Source organism: Hydra viridissima, unplaced genomic scaffold (genome assembly GCF_058129835.1).
Source record: "Hydra viridissima isolate aposymbiotic clone 2 unplaced genomic scaffold, HvirCarnegie_v1 scaffold_1, whole genome shotgun sequence".
Classification (NCBI taxonomy): domain Eukaryota; kingdom Metazoa; phylum Cnidaria; class Hydrozoa; order Anthoathecata; family Hydridae; genus Hydra; species Hydra viridissima.
In genome coordinates, this window is record NW_028324300.1 from 17053868 (window position 1) to 17064702 (window position 10835).

Genomic DNA, 10835 nt, shown 5'->3' on the forward strand with positions numbered 1-10835 from the left:
CTACATAGTCTAAACATAAAAGAGGAAAACTACGCTAAACTTGCTTTGAAAAACTATTCAAAAACTACCTTTAACAAAGTAGCGAGGCTTTTCATGCACTTTTACTCTCTAACATACCTACATTTGCGCAAAGGATTTTATTTAATTCAATTTAAACATGCCTAGTAGATTATTATGTTGTTGGTTTTTTATGCAGCCTAACTTTAGTTTCATCTATATTATGTTTTAGGTTTATCATATATTTTATCTTTTCTTTTTGAGTTTTGAGTTTTGTGATGCCAAGCAACTTAAGCTAAACTTAAAAGTGGAATGCTACGCTAACCTTTCTTTGAAAATCTATTCATAAACTACCCTAGACAAAAGCTAGATTTAAAAGAGGAAAACTACACTATTTTTACTTTGAAAAAACTTTCGAAAACTACCTTAATCGATAGAGATAGCACACGATTTTAAAAAATTGCATATAGTCATCCACTACTTCTGCAGCAAAGTAGCGAGGCTCTTTATGCACTTTTTCTCACTAGTTTGCTTATATTTACGCAAAGGAATTCATTTAATTCAATCCAAACATATATAGAAGATTATTATGTTACGATTTTTTTTTTCTTTTATGCAGCCTAACATTTATTTCACCTACATTTTATTTTACGATTAACTTTTATATTACCTTTCCTTTTAGTGTTTTGTGTTTTGTGATGTCAAGCTACATAAGCCAAACTTTAAAGAGGAAAACTACGCTAAGCTTTCTTTGAAAAACTATTCAAAAACTACCTTAAACAAAGTAGCGAGGCTTTTTATGCACTTTTACTCTCTAACATACCTACATTTGTGCATAGGGTTTTATTAGATTCTAGTAGGTTATTACGTTGTTGTTTTTTTATGCAGTCTAACTTTAGCTTCATCTATATTTTATTTTACGTTTATCTTATATTTTATTTTGTCTTTTTGAATTTTGTGTTTTGTGATGTCAAGCTACATAAGCTAAACTTAAAAGAGGAAAGCTACGCTAACCTTTCTTTGAAAAGCTGTTCAAAAACTACCTTAGACATAATCTAGATTTAAAAGAGAAAGACTACGCTATTTTTGCTTTGAAAAATCTTTCGAAAACTACCTTAATCGATAGAGATAGCACAGGATTTTAAAAAGTTGTATCTAGTCATCCACTTCTTTCACAGCAAAGTAGCGAGGCTTTCTATGCGCTTTTACTCTCTAACATACCTATTTTTGCGCAAAGGATTTTATTTAATTCAATTTAAACATGCCTAGTAGATTATTATGTTGTTGGTTTTTTATGCTGCCTAACTTTAGCTACATCTATTTTTCATTTTACGTTTGTCTTATATTTTATTTTATCTTTTTGTGTTCTGTGATGTCAAGCTACATAAGCTAATGTTAAAAGAGGAAAGCTGCGCTAACCTTTCTTTGAAAAACTATTCGAAATCTATTTTTGAGATAATCTAGATTTAAAAGAGGAACACTACGCTAATTTTGCTTTGAAAAAACTCTCGAAAACTACCTTATTCAATAGAGATAGCACACAAATTTAAAAAATTGTATCTACTCATCCGCTTCTTCTTTTTATGGATTTTTACTCTCTTATTTACCCAAATTTGCGCAAAGGACTTTACTTAATTCAACTTAAACATGTCTAGTAGATTATTAAGTTGTTTGTTTTTTATGCAGCCTAACTTTAGTTTCATTTATATTTTATTTTACGTTTATCTGATACTTTATCTTGTCTTTTTGTGTGTTGTTTTGTCAAGCTACATAAGCTAAACTTAAAAGTGGAAAAGTACGCTAACCTTTCTTTGAAAATCTATTCAAAAACTGCCTTAGACATAAGCTAGATTTAAAAGAGGAAGACTACGCTATTTATGCTTTTAAAAAACTTTCGAAAAATACCTTAATCCATTGAGGTAGTGCACGAATTTACAAAGTTGTATCTAGTCATCCACTTCTTCTATAGCAAAGTAGCGAGGCTTTTTATGCACTTTTGCGTTCTAATTTATCTCTGTTTACGCATATGGTTTTTGTTTATTTCTATGTAATGATATACAAAAGAGTATTTTGTTAAAGATTATGCTGCAGGAGCTGCGTAAAAAAACTCTGGCGACCTTTCCTTAAGAAAAAAGCAACTGAAAGACATGTGCGCCTTAGAAAATTCAAATCGCGATTCACCAAATTAAAAGACGAAAAGAACGACCTTTAAAAGCTCTCACTAGACATTTGTGTTTATGATAGGCAATGCAGTTTTTGATTTTATGCAGCCTAACATTTGTTTCATCTATATCTTATTTTACGTTTATCTTATACTTTATCTTGCCTTTTTGAGTTTAGTATTTTGTGATGTCATGCTAAATAAACTATACTTTGCTAATTTTTATTTGAAAAAATATTCAAAAACTACCTGAATTATAAGCTAGATCTAAAGGAGGAAAACTACGCTAACTTTTCTTTAAAAAAAATATTTAAAAACTACCTTAAACATAAGCTATATCCAAAAGAGGAAAACTATGCTAACTTTTCTTTAAAAAAATATTTAAAAACTACCTTAAACATAAGCTAGATCTAAAAGAGGAAAACTACGCTAACTTTTCTTTGAAAAAATACTCAAAAACTACCTTAAACATAAGCTAGATCTAAAAGAGGAAAACTACGCTAACTTTTCTTTGAAAAAATACTCAAAAACTACCTTAAACATAAGCTAGATCTAAAAGAGGAAAACTACGCTAACAATTCTTTGAAAAAATATTCGAAAACTACCTTTAAACATGATTTAGATTTAATAGATGAAAACTACGCTAACATTTCTTTGAAAAAACATTCAAAAACTACCTTTAAACATGATTTAAATTTAATAGATGAAAACTACGCTAACATTTCTTTGAAAAAACATTCAAAAACTACCTTTAAACATGATTTAAATTTAAAAAAGGAAAACTACGCTAACATTTCTTTGAAAAAATATTCAAAAAGTACCTTAATCGAAAGAGATAGCACACGAAATTAAAAAGTTGCATTTAGTCATCCGTTTCTTCTTCATCAAAGTAGCGAGGCGTTTATGCACTTTTTATTCTCTAAGTTATCTCTACTTACGCAAATGGCTTTTGTTTATTTCAATGTAAAACTTTTCAAAAGAGTATTTTGTTAAAGATTATGCTGCAGGGGCTGTGTAAGAAAACTCTGGTGACCTTTCTTTAAGAAAAAGCAACTAAAGTAGATGTGCGCCTAAGAAAATCCAAATTGCGATTCACTAAATTAAAAGACATATACAACAAACTTTAAAAGTGAAACTATTTTTACAAGCGTATTTGGTAAAGATGAAATGTTCTTATGACATTTTAACGTTACGAAAGGGATTTTCTTCTGTTCAAATATTTATTACAATTTAAAGTGTTAAATAATGTTACAGAAACGACCTAAAACGCCTGTTGTATTAATTTAAACGAACAAAATAGATAAAAAAAAAGAAAAACTATCATTAAAAAAAAAAAAGTAAAAAAAGAAAAGAAATAGAAGTTGAGGAAAAATAAAAATAAGAACTTCTAACAAAGAGCTCTTCTTTTTATTTTTCAGATTTTAGATGCTTAATTCCTTGAATGAAAAGTTGAACTGATGACTCACTACTAAGGTTGTTCCTAGCCTTCCGTTCTCAAACTAGGCCATTCTGAGAGGCTGTTTGATTAAGTACCGTTGATAGTAGTATCGCACGTAAGAGACTTCTAAAACTCTGATTATTAATTCCTGGAATGAAGAGATGACTTCATACTCACTAACGAGGTTGTTCTTAGCCATCCGTTCTTAAACTAAGCAAAACAGTGAAGTTGTTTGATTAAGTATCACAGTTTGCTGATTTGCACATGCACCATTGCCGAAACTGTGATGCTTGGTTCCTTGATTGGATTGAAGAAGCTCATCACCATGCATTTTACAAGCTGTCCGTTGTTATGTTTTGCAATTCAGTGGTTCTGTTTTGCAATTCATTTTCTGTTTGTTTAAGTATCATCGATGGTGGTGTCGTGCATGCAAACTTTCCGAAACTCTGATGCTTGTTTTTCTTGAATGGAGAGATGAGCTTATACTTTAGGTGACTTTTAAAACTGCAGTAATTAGTGCCTCGAATGGAAAAACGAACTCATTCATTACAGACCAAGGTTGTTCCTGGCCATCCGTTAACATATTAGGCAACAGTACAGCGAAGCTGTTTGTTTTACAAGCTTTTGTCGTTTCGAGAAATCACTACATTAAGCATTCGATGGTGATACACGACTGATGGCCAGGTTCTGATTTTCGAATGAAAAGAAGAGTCGCATCCGACCACCGGTCGGCTTTCGACGCAAAACAGCTGTACACACTCGTCCAACGATCCAGTGACTAACTGTTGCAACGAGAAAGTTAGCTTTATTTGTCGTGCAGATTGTCCGCTTTGACGTAAAATGCTAGAAATTTGCTGAACGCTCGGTTTGCGCCGCCCAAGAGTCATTCTGTTTCTGCGTTGCCAGCGTCTGTCGGCTAAATACAACTGTAGACTCCGCGCAAGCTTTTTCACCGCAAAAGTTGTACAGAGCCACACCGAAGGCTAAAATCGACTTTAAGGTCGAAGGTTAAAATCGACCCTAGAGGTTTGAAAACGACGTCACGAAATTTTCAAGACATCATCGAAGAAAATTACGGCGGCCAGATGCAACTCTTAGTACTAACTCTACTAATCTTAGTACGTTAAGCATTCCAGTCGAGAGATCAGACGTTTTTTCGTCACCTAAGAGACCGGCCGATGCGTTTGCGACGCTGCGGAAAGAAAGAAGATGGCAAACCACAGGGTTGTTACCGTAACAAACCTCCGTGAGTACCTCCATCTCGAGTGGCTTTTGAAGAAACGTTCGTTTTAAACTCAAAGGGATGGTTGTTAAAGCTCACAAACGCCTGGTTAACGATTTTCTAACGGCAGACACCGTGTTTACAATGGATACAGACCGATTAACTGAGCCCAAAGCGCAAGATCTATCAGAAAACTCCTCTAGGTCGATGCAACGAGACGACTAGACACGTGCGTCTAAAGGCATTTTACAATTGAAGGACGCCCCTCGTGGGCCCTTTAACCCTAACCCTAACCCTAACCCTAACCCTAACCCTAACCCTAACCCTAACCCTAACCCTAACCCTAACCCTAACCCTAACCCTAACCCTAACCCTAACCCTAACCCTAACCCTAACCCTAACCCTAACCCTAACCCTAACCTTCCACGTATACACACATACCCATACACCTTACACATTACTAATACCGAATAAAATAAAATAAAACGATATAAAATATACACACACGCACACCTCGACATAAAATTAAAATAAAACAAAATACAACAAAATAAAATAAAATATACACACCCGCACATCTTCACAGAAGAATGTAAAATAAAAAACATAAAATAAAAAAAACAAAAAATAAAAACACAGCATAAGAATGTTTTATACACACCTGCACATCTTAACGGAAAAATAAAATAAACTACATAAAAATAAAACAAGATAAAATAAACTACATAAAAATAATACAAAATAAATTATACACACCCGCACATCTTAACAGTAAAATAAAATATATAAAAAATAAAATAGAATAAAACATACACCCCCGCACACCCACACATCTCAATAAGAAAAGAAAAGTAAACACACACACCCGTGCACTCTTACAGGTTAATAAGATATAATTATACAAAATAAATAAAGTAAAATATAATAATACAAAATAAACAAAGTAAAATATAATAATACAAAATAAATAAAGTTAAATCTAATATAACAGGGTAAAACACACACACCCGCACATCTTAACAGAAAAATAAAAAAGAAAAATGATAAAAGAAAAAAGAAAAATAAAATAAAATAAAAACATACACACCCGCACAGCTTAACAGAAGAATAAACAAAATAAAGTAAAAAATATACACCCGCACAGCTTAACAGAAGAACAGATAAAATAAAACAAAATAAAATAAAATAAAATATACACATTTAACACGCTTAACGGTGGGATAAAATAAAAAATAAAATATGCACACCCGCACAGCTTAACAGAAGAATAAGAAATAAAAAATAAAATAAAATACACACACCCGCACATCCTAACAGAAAAACAAGATAAAATATAACACACCCGCACATCTCAACAGAAGAATAAAAAATATAACACACCTGCACATCTCAACAGAAGAATAAAAAATAAAAAGTATAACACACCCGCACATCTTAACAGAAGAATAAAAAATAAAAACACAGCATATGAAGTTTTATATACACACCCGCACAACTTGACAGAAAATAAAAATAAAACAAAATAAAATAAACTACATAAAAATAAAAAACCAAATAAAATGTACACACCCGCACATCTTAACAGAAAAATAAAAAATTAAAATTAAAATAAAAATAAAAACCAAAATAAAACATGCACACCCGCACAGCTTAACAGAAGAATAAATAAAATAAAATATACACACCCGCACATCTTAACAGAAGAATAAGAAATAAAAAATAAAATAAAATAAAATATACATACCCGCACAACTTAACAGAAAAATAAAATAAAATATACACACCCGCACATCTTAACGGAAGAGTAAGAAATAAAAAATGAAATAAAATAAAATATGCACACCCGCACATCTTAACAGAAAAATAAAATAAAACAAAACAAAACAAAATAAAATAAAATACACACACCCGCACATCTGAACAGAAAAATAAATTAAAATAAAATATAATAAAATAAAATAAAATATACACACCCACACAGCTTAACAGAAGAATAAATAAAAATATAATAAACATACTACATAAAGAAGGAATAAACATACAACATAATAATAAAATATACACACCCGCACATCTTAACATAAAAATAAAGTAAAACAAAATAAACCACATAAAAATAAAACAAAAGAAAATATACACACCCGCACATCTTTACGGTAAAATAAAATATAAAATATAAAAAATATAAAAAATAAAAAATTTAATAAAATAAAATAAAATAAACTAAAACACACGCGCCCGCACTTCTCAACAGAGAAAGAAGAATGGGTGCACGCACGCGCGCATCCTAACAGAGTAATAAAACAAAATAAAATAAAATATAATAAAGCAGAGTGAAATATACACACACCCGCACATCTTAACAGAAAAATATAGAAACTACATTAAAACACCCGCACATCTGAACAGAAAAATAAAAAAGAAAAAAGAAAAAAAAGAAAAAATAAAACACACACCCGCACATCTTAACAGAAAAATATAGAAACTACATTAAAACACCCGCACATCTGAACAGAAAAATAAAAAAGAAAAAAGAAAAAAAAGAAAAAATAAAACACACACCCACACAGCTTAACAGAAGAATGAATAAAACAAAATAAGATATGCACACCCGCACAGCTTAACAGAAGAATAAAAAATAAAATAAAATAAAATATACACACCCGCACACCTTAACGGAAAATTAAAATAAAACAAAACAAAACATAATAATATAATAAAATAAAACAAAACAAAACAAAATAAAATCCACACACCCGCACATCTGAACAGAAAAATAAATTAGAATAGAATAGAATATACACACCCGCACAGCCTAACAGAAGAATAAACAAAATAGAATAAAATATACACACCCGCACATCTTTACAAAGTATAAAAGAAAAATAAAATAAAATATACACACACACACATCTTAACAGAAAAATAAAAAATAAACATACAACATAAAGAAGGAATAAAACATACAACATAAGAATAAAATACACTCACCCGCACATCTTAATATAAAAATAAAATACACACACCCGCACATCTTAACATAAAAATAAAACAAAATAAACTGCATAAAAATAGAATAAAATTAAACAAAATAAACCACATAAAAATAGAACAAAATGAGATATACACACCCGCACATCTTAACATAAGAAAGAATACGAATAAAAAAGAAAATAAAATATACACACCCTAACGTCTTAGCGTTTCAATAAAAGATAATAAAATAAAACAAATTAAAATGCGCACACCCGCACAGCCTAACAGAAGAACAAATAACAAATTAAAATACACACACCCGCACGGCTTAACAGAAGAACAAAAAATGAAATATACACACCCGCACATCTTAAAAGAAAAATAAAAAATAAACACACAACATAAGAATAAAATATACACACCCGCACATGTTAACATAAAATCAAAAAATAAAATAAAATAAACCACATAAAATAAACCACATAAAATTAAAACAAAATAAAATATACACACCCACACATCACAACATAAAAACAAATACATAAAATAGAAAATAAAATATACACACCCGCGCATCTTAACATATCAACAAAATATAATAAAACACAACCAAATAAAATAAGATAAAACTTCCACATACCACCCCGAGTCCATCCCTACTACCACTCCCTGTACCCTAACATACACACCCCAACGCCGTGATACGACACACGAGTTAACAGCGTGCACATGTAACATATAGCATAAAATACAAAAAATAAAAAATAAAATAAAGTTTTAAAACAAAATAAATTAAAACAAAATAAATTAAAACAAGATATAAAATATATAAAAAATTAAACCGACATATAAAAAATAAAATATCACGCGCATCACCACCGCACATCCTGCCGTTTCCTATTGTACTCTATTTAAGGCGTTCACAATCAACCAGGACGAACAAAGATAAAAATAAAATTAAGACAGACACCATAACAGCTACCAATAATAAAAAACTAAAAACTAAAAAAATATATACAACACTAAAATAAAAATGAAAAATGAAAAAAGGAAAAATAAAAAATAAGAAATAAACACCATAATAAAATAATAATAATAATAAAAAATAAAATAAGTGTTTTTAAAAAAATCACGCGCATTACCAGCACACATCCTACCTTTCCAAAAAACTACTCTCTCGCGCTTTTCTATTTCGTACCGTGGTCCTTGTCTATATAACAAATTAGTATCCAAAAATACCCAACTGGAAAAATCGAATAAATTAAATACTCTGAAAACATTATTAAAAGATCTTATTTTAAACACTAACAACTTTATGAACTTTTATTAAGCCTAAAACATTCAAAACTATATATAAAACTAACTTTGTTCCGAAACCAATATCAACTCTAATAACTCTAAAAACTGTAAATAACTCAAAAACAAACAACAACAACAACAGTAATAAATTATATTATTTATCAACACTAATAAATAAATAAATTTTTATTTATCAACACTATATATTAAAAAACGACTTTATATTACCTTTTTAGCAAATCGTGTACCTACTTATATTTATGTGTATTGTAATAAAATTAAAAAATTAAAAAAAAAAAAAAAAAAAAAAAAAAAAAATTTTTTTTTGTTTTTTTTTGTTTTGTCTGCATTCTTTGTTTTTTGCATTTTTACTTTCATTCTGTCGAAACTGATGACATGATTTTTTAAATATAAATTTATTTTAAATTGAAGTATCCAAAAATATTAATAACGCAAAGCGGTTTCTTGATGACAAGAGCATCGGTCTTCTGCAAGTTTCCCGCGTTCTTTGAAGTAATCTAACACTTTACAGTTTTATTTCATATAATATTTGTTATAACGTAATCTTGTGATTTTTAACTATATTTAAACTGTAAAGATTGTATTATATATTACGAGTTTATAAAGATTAAAGAACAAAAAAATAAAAAAAAAAAAAAAAAAAAAAAAATTTCCGAACATGCACCACTTAATATTCTTATCACGTACGCACATATATCCGTACTATACTTGAAAACTTCCATCACACATACGCATGCATCCGCACACTCTTCTGCTGAGAAAATAAAATATAGTATAAAAAAGTAAAAAAATAAAAGATTAAAAAATAAAAACATAATGAAATAAAACATCACGCGCCTTATCACCGCACACACACATGTACACACACGTTAATGCACCACGTCTGCACAATTAATAAAAAACCAAAAAAATAAAAAATAAAAAACAAACACACAAACCACCGCACCACGCACACAACAAAACCTAAGCAACAACAACATAACAACAAAAATTGAATAATAATAAAAGAATATAGAAAATAAAAAATAAAAAAACAAAAAATAAAAATTCACGCGCATTACTCCTGCACATCCTGCCATTTCCGCACTCACCGATTTTTTGCATTCTCACCTTCCAACACGTCCTGCATATACGCACTAGTTATTTCCTAATCGTTTTCTCATCTTCCTTTTCGCACCTTTTTTACTTCCTAATTGTTTATCACCTTTTCTCAGTACTGACTACTCAAGGATTGTCTCAACACACATTATTAACGATCATCTCGTAGTGGCAACAGCTAGTCCTTTTACTAGCACTTTTTGATACATTTGTGTACAAACTCTTGTTATTAAAACATATACCGAATTAGAGAATTCTTACATCTTGGATTAGTTTCTAGTTCTTGTAATTTAATTCTTACATCTTGATAGTGGTTATTACTTGGCTGTAATACTAGTTGTTTTAATATGGCTTACGTAAGGGCATTAGACACAAGCTCCACAAGGGACAACCAATCACCCAAGGTAATTTACTTCTTTCTTTCTCGCTTTTTATAGTTCACCTCACTGCCACATCACTCGCTTAGCTCTAGTTTTGTTTTTATACTTTTTATCATTTACTTTTATTCATTTGCTTTTATTCACTTACCTGTACGCGCCATTATGTCACCTCAAAAAGAACTCCCAAAATAATGGAGTACTCTGTAGAGGTGCAAAACAACAACAACAATGAAATAGCCTCAC